Source organism: Dermacentor andersoni, chromosome 7 (assembly GCF_023375885.2).
Source record: "Dermacentor andersoni chromosome 7, qqDerAnde1_hic_scaffold, whole genome shotgun sequence".
Taxonomy (NCBI): domain Eukaryota; kingdom Metazoa; phylum Arthropoda; class Arachnida; order Ixodida; family Ixodidae; genus Dermacentor; species Dermacentor andersoni.
In genome coordinates, this window is record NC_092820.1 from 19716740 (window position 1) to 19734223 (window position 17484).

A 17484-nucleotide genomic window follows, 5' to 3' on the forward strand; every position below is an offset into this window, starting at 1 on the left:
ATCCGGGATAACACAGGCTGCGCTTCAAGGGCCGTCATTGAGAACCGAGCCGTCGGTGAAGACGAGCACACGGCCCGACAGTCGCCCCTCAAAAGTGGCGGTAATTTCCTGAAGAATCGCGCAAGTAGGTGTGGGCCGCTTACTTTTCACCCCGGGTACTGTAGTACGGATGACAAGTGGGCGTGACGGTGTGTAGTGGGGGGAAGCCAGGCACAGTTGAGAGCGAGTTTGACAAGTGAGTGAAAGTCAGCTGGGCGCCATCCCATGCCAGAGTGGGGGAGAGAGTGAAAGTGCCTGACGAGCTTCTGCCCTAGTGGGGTGCGTTGGAGATTCTCAATGTGGTTTAGGGCGCCATTCAGCTCTAAGTGAGAGGGGGAAGTCTTTGGCTTCTGCTAGTATGGGCCCTATTTGAGGGGAGCACGGGAGGCTATTAATCTGGCGTATGGCTGCTCTGTTGTGTATGTCGAATGACTCCCACTGGGCAGGTTTGAGGGAGGCCAAAAGGAGACCGTAAAGGGTTCTTGAGGAAGCAACCGCATTGTAAACTCTGAGGGCAGGTTGAAGAGAGAACCCGCGGCCTCGAGCTAGAAGGGAGCGCGCGTCACTGGCAACTTTGATGGCGCTCTTGCGGAGAGCGGCCACAGCCGGTTTGAAGCTACGACGGTCGCCTAGCTAACGAACTTTGTGGGACCACGGGAGAGGAACACCGCGTAGACTGAGATGGAACTGCATAGCGCCCTTCAAAGTGAGGTTGTACGAATAAGGCCTCGGTTTTGGTAGGTGATAAATTGAGGCCTGTTCCAGCTGTCAACCGCATTGATGGCGCATTGAATTATTTGACAAACTTGCCGGCCGCGGGAAGTGGGACCGATGGCGAAAAGAGCTAGGTCGTCAGCATAAACCGCGATGCGGACTTCGTGAGGTAGGACGCGGGGAATGAAGTCCCTGGTGCGAGCGATTACTACCCGTCAAGTAGCAAATGTGGCTTCTGCACTAGCCTCATCGCTTCAACTACGTGCCGAGCAAAAACTTATGGCTACTTTCTGCGTGTTGGCTATTTTCCTCTTTAAACATGTCGGACCAACTGGCCCAAAGTTCCTCCCTCGTGAACCTAAAAAGAAAGGGGCTGGGTACGCTGCCTTGGGGAACACCAGTGGAAACGGGACGGGGCGTACTTAATAATCCGCCTATTCGGACACGAGAACAGCGGCCATTTAGAAAAGCGGCAACATAAGAGAAAAGGCGGCCGCCGACACTGATGGCGCGAAGCGCATCCGTGATTGAGGTGTGCGGTAGAGTCAAAAATGCTCTGAACGTCCCATTGGACCACGAATATCCTCTGGACGTCCCGATTAGATCCCAACGTCCAAGTCCCAGTTAGGACGTCCACTGGATAACATGAGGACATTAATTTCGGGATGGCCTATTTAAGATATCCTTCGGACATCCACAGGATTAAAGTTCTGGGATCTAAACAAATCCCAAAGCTTTGATCCTATGGATGTCCGAAGGATGTTCTCAACGGGATGTCCCACACTGGACAATTGTGGGACCAACACACAACTGAAGATATGTACTATGTGATCATATCGCAGAATGTTAAGTCTCTTCCACGGCTGCCCTCAGTGCACGCTCTTCCGAAAAGACATGTCAGACAGCAATATTACATATATATGAAGCTGCCACACTCAGATGAATGCAGCCGCACGGGCTTCATCTTGAAAGCGATCTGCTTTGAGGGCACAGTCCAGGTGGGCCGACGGCTCATACCTTTGCGTACGCTGCGTTCTCATCGCTTAGTTTGCGTTGGAAGCGATCGACAGACAGCACGAATGCCACTTAATTCGCTCGCTGCTGCTGCTGCAGCGATTGCTCACGCCTGCGTTTTGACAGCGTGGGTCCGCGGTTATCGAGTGCGAAGTGTTCATGTTTGCCTGTGCGCGGTGACATCATGCTAGGTAATTTAGATAGTAAGCCAATGTTTGCAACGGCGCTTTCTACTCGCGGCTGATGCTTATGGCGCGGCCACGCGATCCGTCTTGAATGCTATCTGCAATGCGGACAGTTGGCGTCAAGGCGCGCTGAAGGCCGATGGCGTCGCATGTGCTATTAGCACATACACGCATGCGCGTCACCCGCGTTCACGAAGTGAAACGTCACTGTAACTGTTTTTCTTTTTTTGCTTGCGTCGGCACCGTGACATGCGCCCTGCTGCTCACCGCGATTCGCGATTACAAAGAGCGAACTGAGAGGGCGAGCAGCGAGGAGGGCGGGGTGCCTCACTTGACTATCCGCGCCTCGCCACCTACCTGCCCCTCTCCCCTCGATATGCGCCTCGCACTCCTTGCAGCCACGTGTTGAGCCACGTGACCCGGCGGACCCGGCGCCTAGAGTTGGTTCCTTATTCTGTGCCTATATGTGCAGCATTGTAGCTTCTGTAGTTTGTCATAGGTTTGCTGCTGCGTACGTTGGCCTCGAGCAGGTGTTCTGTGGTGCCGTTCGCTGGCGTGCGAAGAGCTCTCTTGCAAAGATGTGAGTATTCCTTTGTTACCTTCATCCGATTAAGGTTCGATTTTCGATAATGGACATACCGCCATTGGCCGTATTAAGAGTTTGCGCGCGCTTGGTATATAGTTTCCATATTGTCTTTTGTTTGGTGACGCCCGCGGCACGCGTTTCGGCGCGACGTGTATTTATTCGATGTCGCGTTCTGTAGAACTGTACGTCTCCGAAAAAGCGTGTCGAGAGGCGAAGAAATCTTTGGCGCTTCTTGAGTGCTCAAGCGAGCACCCGTTGCAGGATCAACGTCCGCAGGAACAGCCGCCGAAGCAAGTAGCCGAAGTTTCCCGCGATGTTCAGAATAGAACTGACGCCGTCATTTGCGATGCAGTGGACAGCGGCGAGTATCGGCGTGCCGATTTTCATACACGCTCACTAGAAACGTATGCTGTCGACACTGCTTCCTATACGGTTGTTCAAAGCAGCCCACTTTCCACGAATCCTGTCGACAGGGAGGAGACACACAGTGTTGACAAAGTGATCACGGAAGGCAACTTTCGAGAAAAATTGCGAATGTGGGCACAATATCAAAAGAAGGGCAGTTACAGATTTACTGAAGTTGTTACGAAGCCAGCCCTCTTTAGCAGAACTACCCGAAGATGGTCGTACTCTTCTCCGCACACCGCGCCAAGCGCAAGAGCAGTGCGGGTTAACACCGTTAGAGCCCGGGGAATATTGCCATTTTGGGCTTACAGCTGGGCTGCTGCGCATACTGTGTCATGTCGAACACCCGCCTTCTGTGATCCCCTTGTCGTTCAACATAGACGGTCTTCCTTTATCGAAAAGTTCGAAAATGCAGTTGTGGCCTATTCAGTGTATTGCCCATGCCTGTGGCAATGGAACACCGTTTCTTGTTGGTGCCTTTGCTGGGCTGTCAAAGCCAGCATCCTCGAGGGAGTTTCTGAGGCCATTCGTTGTAGAGTTGCAAGAATTGATTTCGGAAGGTGTTGCTGTAGATGGCAGTGTTGCTCAAGTAAGTGTGAAGGCCATCATTTGTGATGCTCCTGCACGAGCCTTTGTAATGGCAACTAAAGGGCATGGTGGCTATAGTGGCTGCCCAAAATGTACTGTGGAGGGGACTTATATGAACGGAAAAGTTGTGTTTCTTGAAATGGACTGCCCCTTACGTACAAACATTAGTTTCAGAGAACAACATGATAGTGAACATCACAAAGGGGATTCCATTCTCCTAGATTTGCCAATTGACTGTGTGGATGATGTACCCCTGGACTACATGCACCTTGTGTTGCTAGGTGTAGTTAAGAAGCTTCTGACGTTGTGGACTTCAGGACCACTAGCTGTACGCTTTGGGCCACTCCAACGTCAAACTTTCAATGAAAAGAGCAGCCTTGTGCGAGCTTCTGTTCCCAGTGAGTTTCATCGCAAACCACGAGGTCTTGATGAATTAGACCGCTGGAAGGCTGTTGAATTCAGGCTTTTTCTTTTTTACACTGGCCCATTTATTCTTAAATTTTGTTTGACAGACCGCCTGTACCAGCACTTCCTCGTCCTTCATACCTCTCTCTCGGTACTTGCTAATCCGCAGCTCTGTCGCCAACATGCTGTGTTTGCTGGAGAACTCCTGCGTTGCTTTGTCAGAGACTTTCGTGATTTTTATGGAGATGAGCACGTTTCCTTCAATGTGCACTGCCTAATACACCTTTTTGCCGATGTTCAAAGATATGGGCATTTAGATTCCTTTAGTGCATTTCCCTTTGAGAATCATATGCAGACAATCAAGCGACAGCTGCGAAAACATGGCAAGCCACTGCAGCAATTGTACAACCGCTTGGTGGAGTCCCAGTCTGAAGCAAACATCGTCCATCCATTGGATGAGAAGCCCGCACTGCTCCGTCAACGTACGCACGGTTTGCTCCTGCCGAGGTGCTGTCCTCTTCAGTACAAGATGCTATCATTTAGGGAGTTCACTATTTCTCTAAGTGACAAGGACTGCTGCTTTCTGCAAAATGGACATGTTGTTTTGGCTAAAAACGTTGCCCACTTGAAGGCTTCAAATGAACCATGCATTATTGGTCCAGAATTCCTAGTTAAAGAAGACTGGTACACCGTACCCTTCAGTTCATCCAGACTTTGCATCTGTGTTGTGTCTTCCCTATCTCATCCTAAAATATGGCATGTACGCAACTTGCAAAAAATGGTGATGTTCCCTTTCGGTAACAAGTATATAGTGTTCCCACAGCTGCATACTGCCTAGAAACCAGACATTGCACCTGTGTAGGAGATTTTAGTCTCATTGTTACTGCAAGTAGCTTCTGCTATACATGGTTAGTGCATTTTGAGTGCTACTGCTATTGTGTGAATGCAGCCATTAATAAGACATGATCGTAAAAAAACTAAGCATAGTTTTCTTTTCTAGATGGCATATGCAATCGTTGAGTTTTTGGCCCTGCAAGAAGTTGAAGTGGTACCATCAACATGGATAAAAGGGAATCGGTGTGCCTGGCCACCAGAGCACATTAAAGGAGACAAGATTGTCACAATGGTAAAAAAAGCAGCAATGCCGGATGCTTCTGGGAAATGCTTTGAGGTGTCTGTAAAGGGGCTGTTTGGTATGTACCAGTCGCTAGCTGTGTAGTTTTGTGTAAAAATACAAGTACTCACAGGGGGTGTTCTTACATCTCAGGAACCTATGAGTTGGCAAGGAGAAAGCTCAACCGAAGTGAACGGGACTCAGATTTGAACACAGACTCAGATGTTCCACGGAAGAGATCAAGGAAACCACCTCAGCCATGGTCAGACTCTGATGACTCCGAGGCATCACAAACACCAGCTAAAACGCAACAAAAAGCAGCAGTGCCTGTTCCTAGGAATTTCCCACTGGGTAAACTTTCTCGTCATTCTGTAGGTGGCACAGGGCAGCTCCCCTGTTTGTAATAAATTGTAAGTAGTATAATATTTTGTATATTGATCTCCCAGGACTGGCCTCTGCTGAATGTGGAGAACAATCTGAAGGCTGCAGTGAAAGTAAGAAGCTTAATTTTTTTTTCTATTTACTAACAACATGCCGGCAACATTTGTTTAAAATATCGCTCCCAGCGCTGTTGGCCAGTACAAGCTGTATCTGCCTGTGTTCAATGCACGTTTTATCTTATTCGTGTACTGCGTCTTGCTTTTTTTTTTTTTTTGAACACTCTAAGTATGCCAAAATGCCCCAACGAACTTGCCCATTTTGCTGCCTTAAATTCCTCTCACTTATTTTGTGTGTGTGCATGTGTGGTAAAGCACTTTGATCTGGTTCGTGGGTATTGCAGCTACCCAACTGGCAGAAGGCAATCTGTGCTACAAATAAGTACATGCAGGCACGCACAAATAAGACCACGCTGAGAAAAGGAGAGGATCAATTATTATGGGGAGGCATGGTCTGAGCTGGCAGAGTACCCCATCTGCTCTTTCTTCTCTCTCGCTTTACGAAAGAATCTTGGCTATGCCACCGGCCTTTAAGGTGTCTCTCTTTTGTGCCAAGAGCTTATGGTCATGTAGTGTAAGAGAATTAAGTAATTAAATCCAATGAAGAAAATTTGCAAAAAGTTATGGCCTTTGTTTACTTTTCTTGGCTACTGTTGGGCTCAAATGAAAGCAAACATCGGAGTGCGTGGTGGAAGCATAACTTAAGCTATAGTCTGCGCCGTTCAGTCATTGCCATTGACAGACATGCACATCGTTCGACCGCACTGCGTGATGATGCTACCCGTATGCTGCAATACTTTCATGTTTCTTTCATTTGAAAGTGAAAAGAGGTGACTTTGCAGTAATGATGAAGTGCACACTATAGCAGGTGCATTGCTCTTCACGTTTCATTTGATGCCCATAGCCCGTAATGTTTTGCCGCACCATGCAATAATACCCACCCCATACTGGAGCATTATAGCTTCTCTTTTCTTCTATATTTCTTTTCTCGCTTTCAAATAATAGAGAACCAGAACAGAAAAAAATTGCAATATAGGGGGAGCATCATTGTGCAGTATAGTCAAACGGGGGGTGTGCCTGTTAAAGGTGATGACTGGACAATGCACACTATACCTTCAGTTGTGATTCTGCCGCGCGCTCCGCTGTTAGGGCACATTCACACCGGCGACTTGAGGAGGTCGCGCGACCATTTGCGACTCGCAATCAAAAAGCAACCGAAGGCGACTGATGCTCACACCGGCAAGCCCGGCTAAGCGCGACCCGCAAGTCGCAATCCCGGAGATTATCGTTCTCAGCGAGAACTCTCGGAACCTACGCGGAATTTGAACGCGACGCCGGAGGAGGCCGGATGTAGACACACGAAAGATCACTTCCGGTGCGCCGCTGATTGGTTTATCAGTTTTGCGACCACGGTCGCGCGACTGAAAAATCGCGCAGAGAGCGACTGGCCCAAAATGGTCGCTTTTCAAGAAAGGCGACCGTTTGCGACCATTTGCGACTGGTCGCTTTGCGACCAACTTGGTCGCGCGACCACTGTCAGTCGCCGGTGTGAATGAGCCCTTAGTGTTTCATTTGACCTCAGTAGTACAGCAAACCACCATTTGCTGCACCTTGAGGGTCCAGTGTAGATGTTGCTTAATAACAGTACTTGATTGAAGTGGCAAGTAGCAAGAATATGAAGTATAAGCAGACTTTCAGAAGAATTGAGGTTCAGCCATGCTTGTAGACATGCGTACTTGGTATATTTTAAGTGCAGTGACAGAACGTGGACAGGCACATACACACACAAGCACTGACATCAACAAAGGCTTGGTGACTGATAAGCATATAGGCATGAATATGTGCACCTCTTTCTAATAAAGCCTTGTGGAAGTTAGTCTGTGTGTCTGCTTGGGCTTGACCCTGTTTTGTCACCACACTTGCCTTATTACATGGCATGATTGCAGATTTTAGTACAGCTGTGAGCAGGTCTTGTTGCTTATGCAGGTGATTTTCAGGAATTGGCATCACTTTGTGAGAAGGACACCTCTTGTGTGGGTAAGTATCTTTTGTCTTCGAGCTTGTTGTCAATGCTTATGTAATGCCAGTGCATGGTTGCAGCTGCATATGTACCATCCCGCAGTACACACAAGAAGTTCATTTTTTGTCTTGGCTAGAAGCCTTAAATAATATTTAATTAGAGAGGAACACTTCATTATATTTCTATGTTGTAGCTGTGAACTACAAGACCAGAAAGATAGGGAACTGTGCAGTAACTAATCTTGGAGAACTAAGAGATAAATTTTTCTTTAATAATAAACTGTCATTAGCTATTCTAGGTTCTTTGTGATACTTGCTTCCCCTTATTTATCACTTAGAAATGTTCGTTCTGGTTGTCACTATGTATGCAAGCATATTCACTTTAAATCAGTGTATAAGTTATCGTTATCAAAATTGTTTAAAGATCACAGCATGTCAGGTGAGTTCACAAGAGAGAAATAAGGCACATCAAGAATTGGGACAGCCAGATGATTGTTACATATTGCATGGGACTAGATTGAAATGTTGTCCTAGAAGAGTTTATAAGTTGTAGTGCTGAAGGCATTATCATACATTTATTCTGCTCTTGATCTATATGCAATCTAAAGCTACTCAGTTTGTCTAAACATATTATTCATTTTTTGTTGTCACTGACAGCACTTATTGCACCATCATTCAACTTTAGCCTGTCACCTTGCCAGATAATATATGTAAACTTTGTTTAGTATTGCATTTTTTGTAAACCAGAATAGTGTTTACAGAACGAACTGACGCAGACACAAAGGGATGACAACACTTTGTAGACCACCTTGTTAAAATCCCCCAGAGAGGGTATTGCAGTAATAATAAAGTGATTCTTAAGTGCCTCTGGAGAAAGCATGCTGAAAAGATGTTGAACTCATATGTTTACTTATTATTGGTCATTCACTAGTATTACAATTCATCATTATATTACAAGTTAAATGTAGAATACATTATGGTAACAAAAAATTGCTTGTGACCCTACATGAAAGTCACGCGATAATTTGCATTTTCTTCTGGGGCCATTTTATGCATAGAAGTAAGGACTTTGTATGCTGTGTGTGCATAATTCTCAGAGCAATGTAGTTGAAATTTCTTATTCTAGGTCAAGAACGCTCGCGACCATTTGACTCATCACTCGGGAGAGATCAAGGTAACTCATTGATAAACACTTTTGTATATAAAGGAAAATATGGGGGATGATCGTGTAAACCAGTCAAGAGTGAGTAAAATGTTTGTTCTAAAGGAATCTTCCAAAAAGAGGAGTCATTCCAAACTAACAATTATCTAACAAAATTACTTTAAACGGCCGCAAAACATGTCTGTTGACAGGTGGTAAAAACGGTAAAATATGTTGCACTTTCGTTCTAGAAAGTAAACACCGATTTGGAGACAGTAGGTTTACCAAAAGTCTCTTGTAGACTAAATGGTGCATTGGGAGCTTATGTGAACGGAGCACATGAGACTAGCAATGATTCCTATAAAGGTATGTTTGGTGGTAAAGAGGGTTGTTTGAGCCTTTGGTTTTGCGGTTTACTGTATTCAAGTTTCCTTTTGTGACATGCATAACATTCATTTTGGATTGGTGCTGCTGTTAGTAAATACCTCATTATTATTCTGTTAAGGTACTTAACGAGGTGCCGCTATATTAATAATATAGTGAAATTATTTTCAATTGTGCACGCAAACAAGATTTCCTAAGGCTGATGCATGCCGTACCACTTGTGTGAAAGAACTTGTTTATTGTATCTTTGTTCTTACATCCTAGTCGAAGGACGCTGAACAGCAGTAAGCTGCAATATTTAATATTTTTAGGTAACATTGTTTCTGCTTAAAATGCCAGGCTACAGAACCTAAATTAACACAAAGCTGGGTGAGTTGGTGACTGAACATATTCCTAGGGATGCACAGTGCAACCCGGACGAAGGACAAAAGGAAGTATGCTCGGACGAAAGGAAGCGCACTTGTATCGTCCACTACCTTTTGTCCTTCGTCTGGGCTGTGCTGACCACCCCTAGGAATATCTACAGAACCTGACACTTTGCGGACAAGTTAGCTTGATGCGGAACACCATTTTTAATATAAGGTTTATTGCTGCAGCATTTGGCAATTGCCTTTGTGCCATGATTTTATTTGATACCCTTCTTGTGTAGCGGATAGTGCAATACTATCTAGCATGTTTTGTTGCATTATGCTTTCGTCTTTCTGTTTGTAGACTTCAAGCAACACGTTCTTAGGCTTCTCAACATCATCCGATTTACACTGCAGCAACATGGAGAGATGCTTAACAAATTATGTGAAGTATTGCCTGCCCATGCAGTGATTACAACGTCGCCACTTATTGACAAGCCATTTGATTCCTTGGATAGGCTGTTAGCCTTCAGTGAGCAGCTTGACAAAGAAAAAGTTGCAGTTCTGGTAAGTATCACCATGCATATTTTAAATTGACATGTGGGCTCCAATAGTCAAAACTGATGGTAGTTTTTCCCGGGAAAATGACCAAGTGAAGCAATTCTCTGCTATTATGATTGTGTGTGTGTGTGTGTGTGTGTGTGTGTGTGTGTGTGTGTGTGTGCGTGCGTGTGTGCGTGTGTGTGTGTGTGTGTGTGTGTGTGTGTGTAGTTGAGATAGTATGCAATTTTTTTGGATTAGCATGGGAAGTTTTAACACAGTATAAATATCAAAATATCTTATTGTCTGTGCTCAAGAAATAGAGAATAATGTGAGTTATAGTCTTACCATTTTCTACAGCTTTTTCCAGTAGTCTGGTCAGTTTATTGTGTATTGGCTAGAACAATAAACCGTCAGTGCTATAAACAACTTTTTATGATGCCACGATTTTACTTGCTGACTCTGAACACAGGTGTATTGCTAAAAGGGCCATGTCTATAGGGGGCGCATCCTAATTGAGGGTGCACAAGAATTCAAAGATATTTCAGCACTGATAACAGATGAGCTTCTACTTGAGGACCTGCAAAGTACTTTTTGTCAAGATATTCTTTCATGACAAAGTATGCAAGCTGTTCTTTCAGTGGTGTGTAACAAATTCTAGGTTGTAAAAGATTAAGAAAACCATGTGTGGTCGACACTGCATTTTCTTCAATTTCCCTGTCATCTTGCAGGTGCGCGAGCTCATGCAACTTGGCGGAAAGAATGCAAACGCTGCAACCAAGCGCATGTTGGCACACCTTTTATCTGACGAGCTGGCTTCAAAGTTCTCTTGGGTTGGAAGAAAAAAACAAACTCAATTTCTCTAACCTCAAAGCTTCAAGTGCAATCATCGGTAAGCCTGATACTGTGTTTTCTTCTGCTGATAAAGCGAAATTTGAGACAGTTGCAACACTGCCCTGCTATTTCACACGGTTATGGGTACTTCAGGAAACTAATCAGAGAATGTGCACTCATTGTGTCCTGCTTCGTGACCAATTTTTCTAAGCAGCTCGCTGTGTGCAAGCACTTCATAGTCATTCATTATTATTCCTCTTGAGTGCATTTCTGCCAAGTGCTTGCATTGTTTCGTGAGTTTGTTTCAACTGTTATGCTATGTCTGAAATTCAAGCTGCGGCAACTGCCAACATGACTCGTTTGTGGCCAACTACTGCTAAACATAGCTCTGACTTGCTACATGTTCTTTCATAGCAGCATCACTTCCACATATGCCTTTGAGAAATAATAGTCCAGCAGTAGGATGCGGTTTATGTCAAATTTGTTCGGTACATAGTTCAAATACTGCACACTAAACATGTTACACAAAATTGACCATCAATGCAATATATATGCAAATTTTGAGTGCTAATGGGAATATGAGATTTCCTCAGCAATGTGGCATTCGGTACATACTGTTACATGAATACAGATGAAAACAATTTGTCTTGGCTTTACAAGATGCATTGTGGTTTGTCAATGCTGGCAGCATTCTTGTACATGTGTTGACACTGTTGAAGAAAATGTGGTTACTACACTAACAATATATATATGTTGGTGGATTTCAGCTGCTGCAACACAGTTTCCGCAAGGAACCACAACGATTGTTGAAGATGCCATCAAGTCATGGCTAAGACATGCGCCAGAAAGAGCATCAGGTGCCCTGAAACAACAGCCTGCAGCATCCATTGAAGACGCAAATGAAGGTACATTTTTTTAATGGAACTATTGCAGTAGTCTTCATCGGCCTCTCACAAGAGCTCGTAATCTGAGGTGCGACCTTCAACTCAGTGTTATATGCCACTATGAAGTCCTTCGGTGCCTCGAATTCAAATGAATCCCTTATTTTTTCTTTGGACGTGTTTTATTCTGTAGAAGGTGCGCACAGTTTGAATACAGGTGATAGCTGGTGTGAACCTCCTGCCCGACCTGCAGCCTTCTACGCACAATTTTCTTTGCCTTGGTTAAGTGATAGTGAGCATACGCACAGGGAGTCATAAGAACATATGTGTCTTGCCGGGTAGTATATTGATACGCATTATATATAGCGTGTGGAATAAGGTGGGGGTATAGAGCGAAGATTGCATAAGGTGTGTGCCTAGTAGTCGGCAGGGTTGGCAGTGTGGCCTTGAATACAGTGTACGTTGACACCTTGAAGCTAGGTTTTGCGCTGTAATTATGTGTTTGTATCACCTCGCAGGCTTTCATTGCCTTGTGAACCTTTTGGAGTTCCTAATGACCATGAATGAGTCTATGCTTTCAGGTACTAACTCATTATGGGAGCAGATGCAACACAAACGAGTGCAAAGGCAGAACATGTTATAGGTGCAATTGCTTTACTGAATGTTGTATACTGGCAACAAGTAAAAATGGATTTCCTTCCTGTCTTCCCATCAGATGCTGAATGAGTACCCTCCTAGCCAACTGTACTCCAATCCCTTGCCACTGCCATGGTATTAGCGTGCCCGATTACAGCAGCTACCAAGTACCCGAATGTCTTCACAGCAGCACTGAGTTACTTTTACTCTTCGTATTTCAGCATTGTCTTTTTCCTACATTTTTTTTTCTACTGATGCTGTTACCGTAAAATCATTCCATGTCGAACTCGGTGGAAAACTCCACCATTTCTGATTTTTTTATTAAAGAATTGTCTCGCTATGTATAAAGAGATGAGCTAACAAAATTTCTTGGGTGAAATATTTTGTAAATGAGAGGGCCACATAAATTTCATGTCTAAAAATTTCTTAAAATATTTTTTTAGGAATTCAAGCTTTCTTTAGAGAAAGTGTACAATATTAGATCCAAATAAAATTTCATTAGATGGTATGCTTTAGGTGCAGGTCTAACATAGTAGTTCCATGTTTTCCTAAGCTACCATTTTTGTGTAATTTATCGAATTTGGTCGTTTTTAATTTTGTAAGGGAAGAAAAGTTTTGGTTATACAAACCTCCTTCAATGAAAGCATAAGTTTATCTAACCAAAAGTGCATGTCTTACAAGAATGCGCAAAACATTAAAACTATGGCCGTGCTTTTTCTAACGCCTGGATTTGCGCCATTCAAAGAACTTTAAATTGCCCTCTCCATGTCGAAAATTACTTTCACCTAAAATATTGCGGGGGACTATATTCCATTTCTTTAAACCTAGTAGAAACTCAATTTTTTTAGAGAAGGATGCATTGCTGTGGATTGACCCTAACAATCTCGCATTGCTGCACTCATGCTGTTCATTCAGCTGATGTATCGCTGTTATTTGTGAGTTATTCTGTTAATTCATTGCTGTGTAAAAAGCTCAACCTCATTGCTATCACTCTGCAGATTACTTTTAATGCATACCCATCGTAGGTTCTTGTGATTAATGCTTCTTGCCACAAGAAATGACAGATTTTTTTTCTGCTTCAGAGCTCTAGTGGTTAGTAGTAGACAAAATTGAGGTACTGATTTGTGTGCTTGCTTTTTCATAAGCAGTATGTCGTGTCAGTGCTCATTATCCAGGAAACACATTCATCTCTTTGATACTGATTCATTTCTCAGAGTTTTTGGCTTTTTCACCTGCAACAAGCTCTAGTCAGTAGTGGTTTTAGTCATAACAGGTCGTTGTTTTGTTTATGCTACAAGCTACAAATTGAGGTACAAGTTTGTTTCTCTTTTCTTATATGCGCTAAGCAATGTGCGATCAGTGCTCATTATCCAGGGAACACTTTCATGTGCTTGAGAAGATTTATTTCTTTGAGCTTTCAGCTTCATTAACCTATAGCAGGCTCTGATCTGTAGCAGTTCTAGTCATAACACGTGATTTTGTTCTCTCTATTAAGCTCTGATCATTTTGTTGTGGGCAAATTAAGATAGAAATTTGTATGTTTCCGTTCTTCATGTATTAAGCAACACAATGTGTTCAAGTTTCATGTTCTTAATAGGTTGATTTCTTGGAGCTCTTAGCTTTATCTTTCACCCGCGAGCTTATTATTCAATCACATTCATTCTCTATATAGATTTAATTATCTGGTCGTTCAGCCTTGTTAATTCTATTTTATTCTTTGCTGTTGTTGATGTCAGTAGTTCCCTCAGCAATTTTTCAGCCCACACTGTACTCCTGTGGACTGGTGTTGGTGTGCTTAGTGGTGGTTGCGTTTAAGCATTTTTAAAATTTGGTCTGGATGATCACACATGCTTTTTTGGTTACTTCCATTGCAATTTTTGTGTTGCTGTTGGACATATTCAATTGTATTTTGGAGAGAACTAACACTTGTGGTGTGGTGCCTCAGCTGTCTTAGTATACAGTTAATTGCTTTTGCCTTGTATTCTCAGCCTGAAAAGTGTTTGGTGCTGTCTAGTTTTGTTCTTGTTAGTAATTTTGCTTGCAAATTTCATGTTGATGTCATATTTCATGTAACAAAAATGCCGGTGACCTACTAAGTAGCATTGGTTGTAGGCCACTTGTGTTGTTTGAGCTGCACCTTTTTGTTTTCCATCACATTCATGGAATTACAGCCCGAACCAGTATTTCTAGTCATCTTATATAGCTTTTGTAACAATATTGGCAAAGTATTTTTCAATACTGTTACTCTGCTCCGATCAAACATTTTGATATTTTGTTACAATAAAATATTTTAACAAGATTTGTTGATTATGCATTGAGCTTCGTTCATGTTCAGTGCACTGATGAACAAACCACTCGCTGTGGGATGTACTACGATTTTATGTTACGTATGGTATTTTTGCATGGCTGGCTCAGTAGTAGTAGTAGTAGGTTGTTACTGAAGTTGCAACTTTACCGAAATACACAGGCACTCAGGTATGGTTAATTTTTCTTTGGCACTGCCTTGTATCCTTTGGCAAAGGTTCTCTTCCAGTGCAGTGCGCTAGACCTCGACCTTCACTAAGCCATATGGTACAGTACATGCGACGGGCCCTGCTGATGAAGCACAGCAGGCTGATAAGCCTTGCTTTTCAATTCTTTGTACACAGGGCAATAAATTTCAGCCACTACACGCATAAGTGCAGCCTCACTATCGTCAAGGAGATTCATAGATTGCCGGCATAGCTTACACAAAACTTCACTAGGGGTTTAAAAGGAATATTCCTGTGGACATCCTGCACTTAAGAACATATTGTTTAGAGAATCTAGTGGTCATTTTCCTTGGGCAAACGTATTTCTGAACGTCCAGTGGAAATCCCACAGTTGAACGTATAGTCCTTCGGACATCCACTGGTCATTTTGCTTTTGAAATTAATTAAAAAAAATTATGGGGTTTTACGTGCCAAAACCACTTTCTGATTATGAGGCACGCCGTAGTGGAGGACTCCGGAAATTTCGACCACCTGGGGTTCTTTAACGTGCACCTAAATCTAAGTACACGGGTGTTTTCGCATTTCGCCCCCATCGAAATGCGGCCGCCGTGGCCGGGATATTTTGCTTTTGAAATGTTTACTTCTGAACATCCAGCGGGCATCCTGCACACTATATGTCCTAAAGGTATACTACTCAGGACATCCACTGGACATTTGTTAAAGGAAAAGCTTATTTTCAAATGTCCTGTGGACGTCCGAATATTTGATTTTGACGTACGACGGATGTTCGTTGGATGTGCAATTCTCTTGCGTCGGACGATCCTACGGACATAAGTAGTACATCATCGGGACTTCTAGGGATGTCCGACGGACATCAAAATATCCTTTGTAGGACATCCTTTGGACATGCACTGGATATCTGTGGTCCAATGGGGTCCAGAAGAACAAGATACCCTGTTTCTCCGCGATGCTTGGCGTCTTCGAGATTAGAGATGACATGGGCGAGAGAGTCAGCTGCCGAACGTTGTCTTCGAAAGCCCCTGAGTTCCGGAAGCAGGAAGTCCAAGGCGGTAGCAACCCATTCGAGGCGACGGAGGGTTATGGCCTCGAAAACTTTTCCCGCGGCGGATGAGAGAAACAAGCCGGTAGGAGGAGAGTTTATAAGAGGGTTTGCCTTTTTTTTAAATGTAACCACGATGGATTCCTTCCCTGAAGGTGGCAAAACTCCGGAACTCCAAACTTCATTGTACTCTTCGTCTATGGGCGCGTTCAGCCGGCCGCGGTAGGGCGCAGGTAACGGTGTCTTGAGTTGCGGGCCGACGTGCTTCTCTCGCATCTCGGCCAGGAACGCCCCCGGGTCCTGAGCATGCCTGTGGATTAACTTGGCCGTGTTTCTTCTGCCTTCGTCCCTGGTGGTGTCCGGGTCCAGGAGGTGGCGTAGGAGGTGTCACGTCCGGGCTGCGCCGAGGCGTCCCCTCATGCGATCACATAGCCCAGGTAGCACAAAAGAGATACGTAACGTTTTTGTAGCGTTTATCCAAGACGATAAAAACGGGTTAAAGAAGACACGAATGAGAGAACTTCGTTGGGAAAACGTCGTATGTCTGCTAATGTCCGGCTTAATTACTCTCTTGAGACGATATAGAACAGGTCTGCAAAACGTATTCGAAAAGCTGGTCTAGAAATAGGATTGGGAAAGACACAAATAATCCCTTTGCCAAAACTATTCGTAACCAATTTCTAAACGTTTTTAGGACGTTATCAAAAAGCTGGTCTAGAAGTGGTCTTGAAAGGTTTACGATAATCTGAAGCGAATTTGCGCGGGTGGCAGGGGCGCGATCGGATATCGTTGTTCAAAACGCGCGTTCAGTTTCGCCTCACGCGACTGGCCTGTGCCGCGCCGACGTCGTCAGCCGCACCCGTCGGCACGGCCTAGGCCAATCGCGTGAGGTGAAACTGAACGGGCGTTTCCAACAACGATCTCCAATCGCGCCCCTAAGGAGTAGAAACGTCGGGGATGACTGTAAGAGCCATGGCGCAGTGCCAATCACTGTTGCCCGCATGGCCGGTGCATCCTCTACCAAGTCACATGAAAATGAACCTGTTAGGAATAACGAATCCTTAATACCGTCTTTAGTAAGCTACGATGCTTACAACCACAATGGAAATGACATCCTGCAAAGAACAAATGACCACGTCTTGGCAGGTGGCCAGACCAAGCCCTTCATGCCAAGAGTGCATGAAATGAGAACATTGTGACAAAGCAAAAACACTTTATTAAAATGTAATGCTTATGCAAGGTTCGAACAAACTGTGTGAGAAATGCAAATAGAAGTAAAAGTACATCAACAATGACAAAAATCGCAGAAAGGAATTGTAATGAACTCGAAAGTGAACATTCACTAGTACATAAACAAAATTCCAACTACACATACAAAAATGAACAGAAAAACATGGAGTGTACTAAAATTTCTCATTTATTATAGTAAAGAGCACATGCTATTAGATGGACTAGAGTTATCCAGAAGTGACATCGGAGCGAATGGAAGAAGTAGACTGAAATATGCAAGAGCTTGAATCGGATGGTAACTGCCTCCAAGCAATGTTACCAATCAGCTAGAAGCTTGAAAAGAGCACAATAAGAAATACCACCGCATACTATCATAAAACAATCCTGTGACAGAAATCAAACAATGGGAACAATGCAAAATTGCAAATATTGCCTTTAGGTTATATCACAGAAG

At 44.0% G+C, this 17484-nt stretch overlaps 1 pseudogene; it reads left to right on the forward strand.

Moving 5' to 3' along the window:
• The first annotated feature begins 1874 nt into the window (after positions 1–1874).
• On the forward strand, positions 1875–14568 carry LOC126535528 (uncharacterized; annotated as a pseudogene).
• The last annotated feature ends 2916 nt before the right edge of the window (positions 14569–17484 follow it).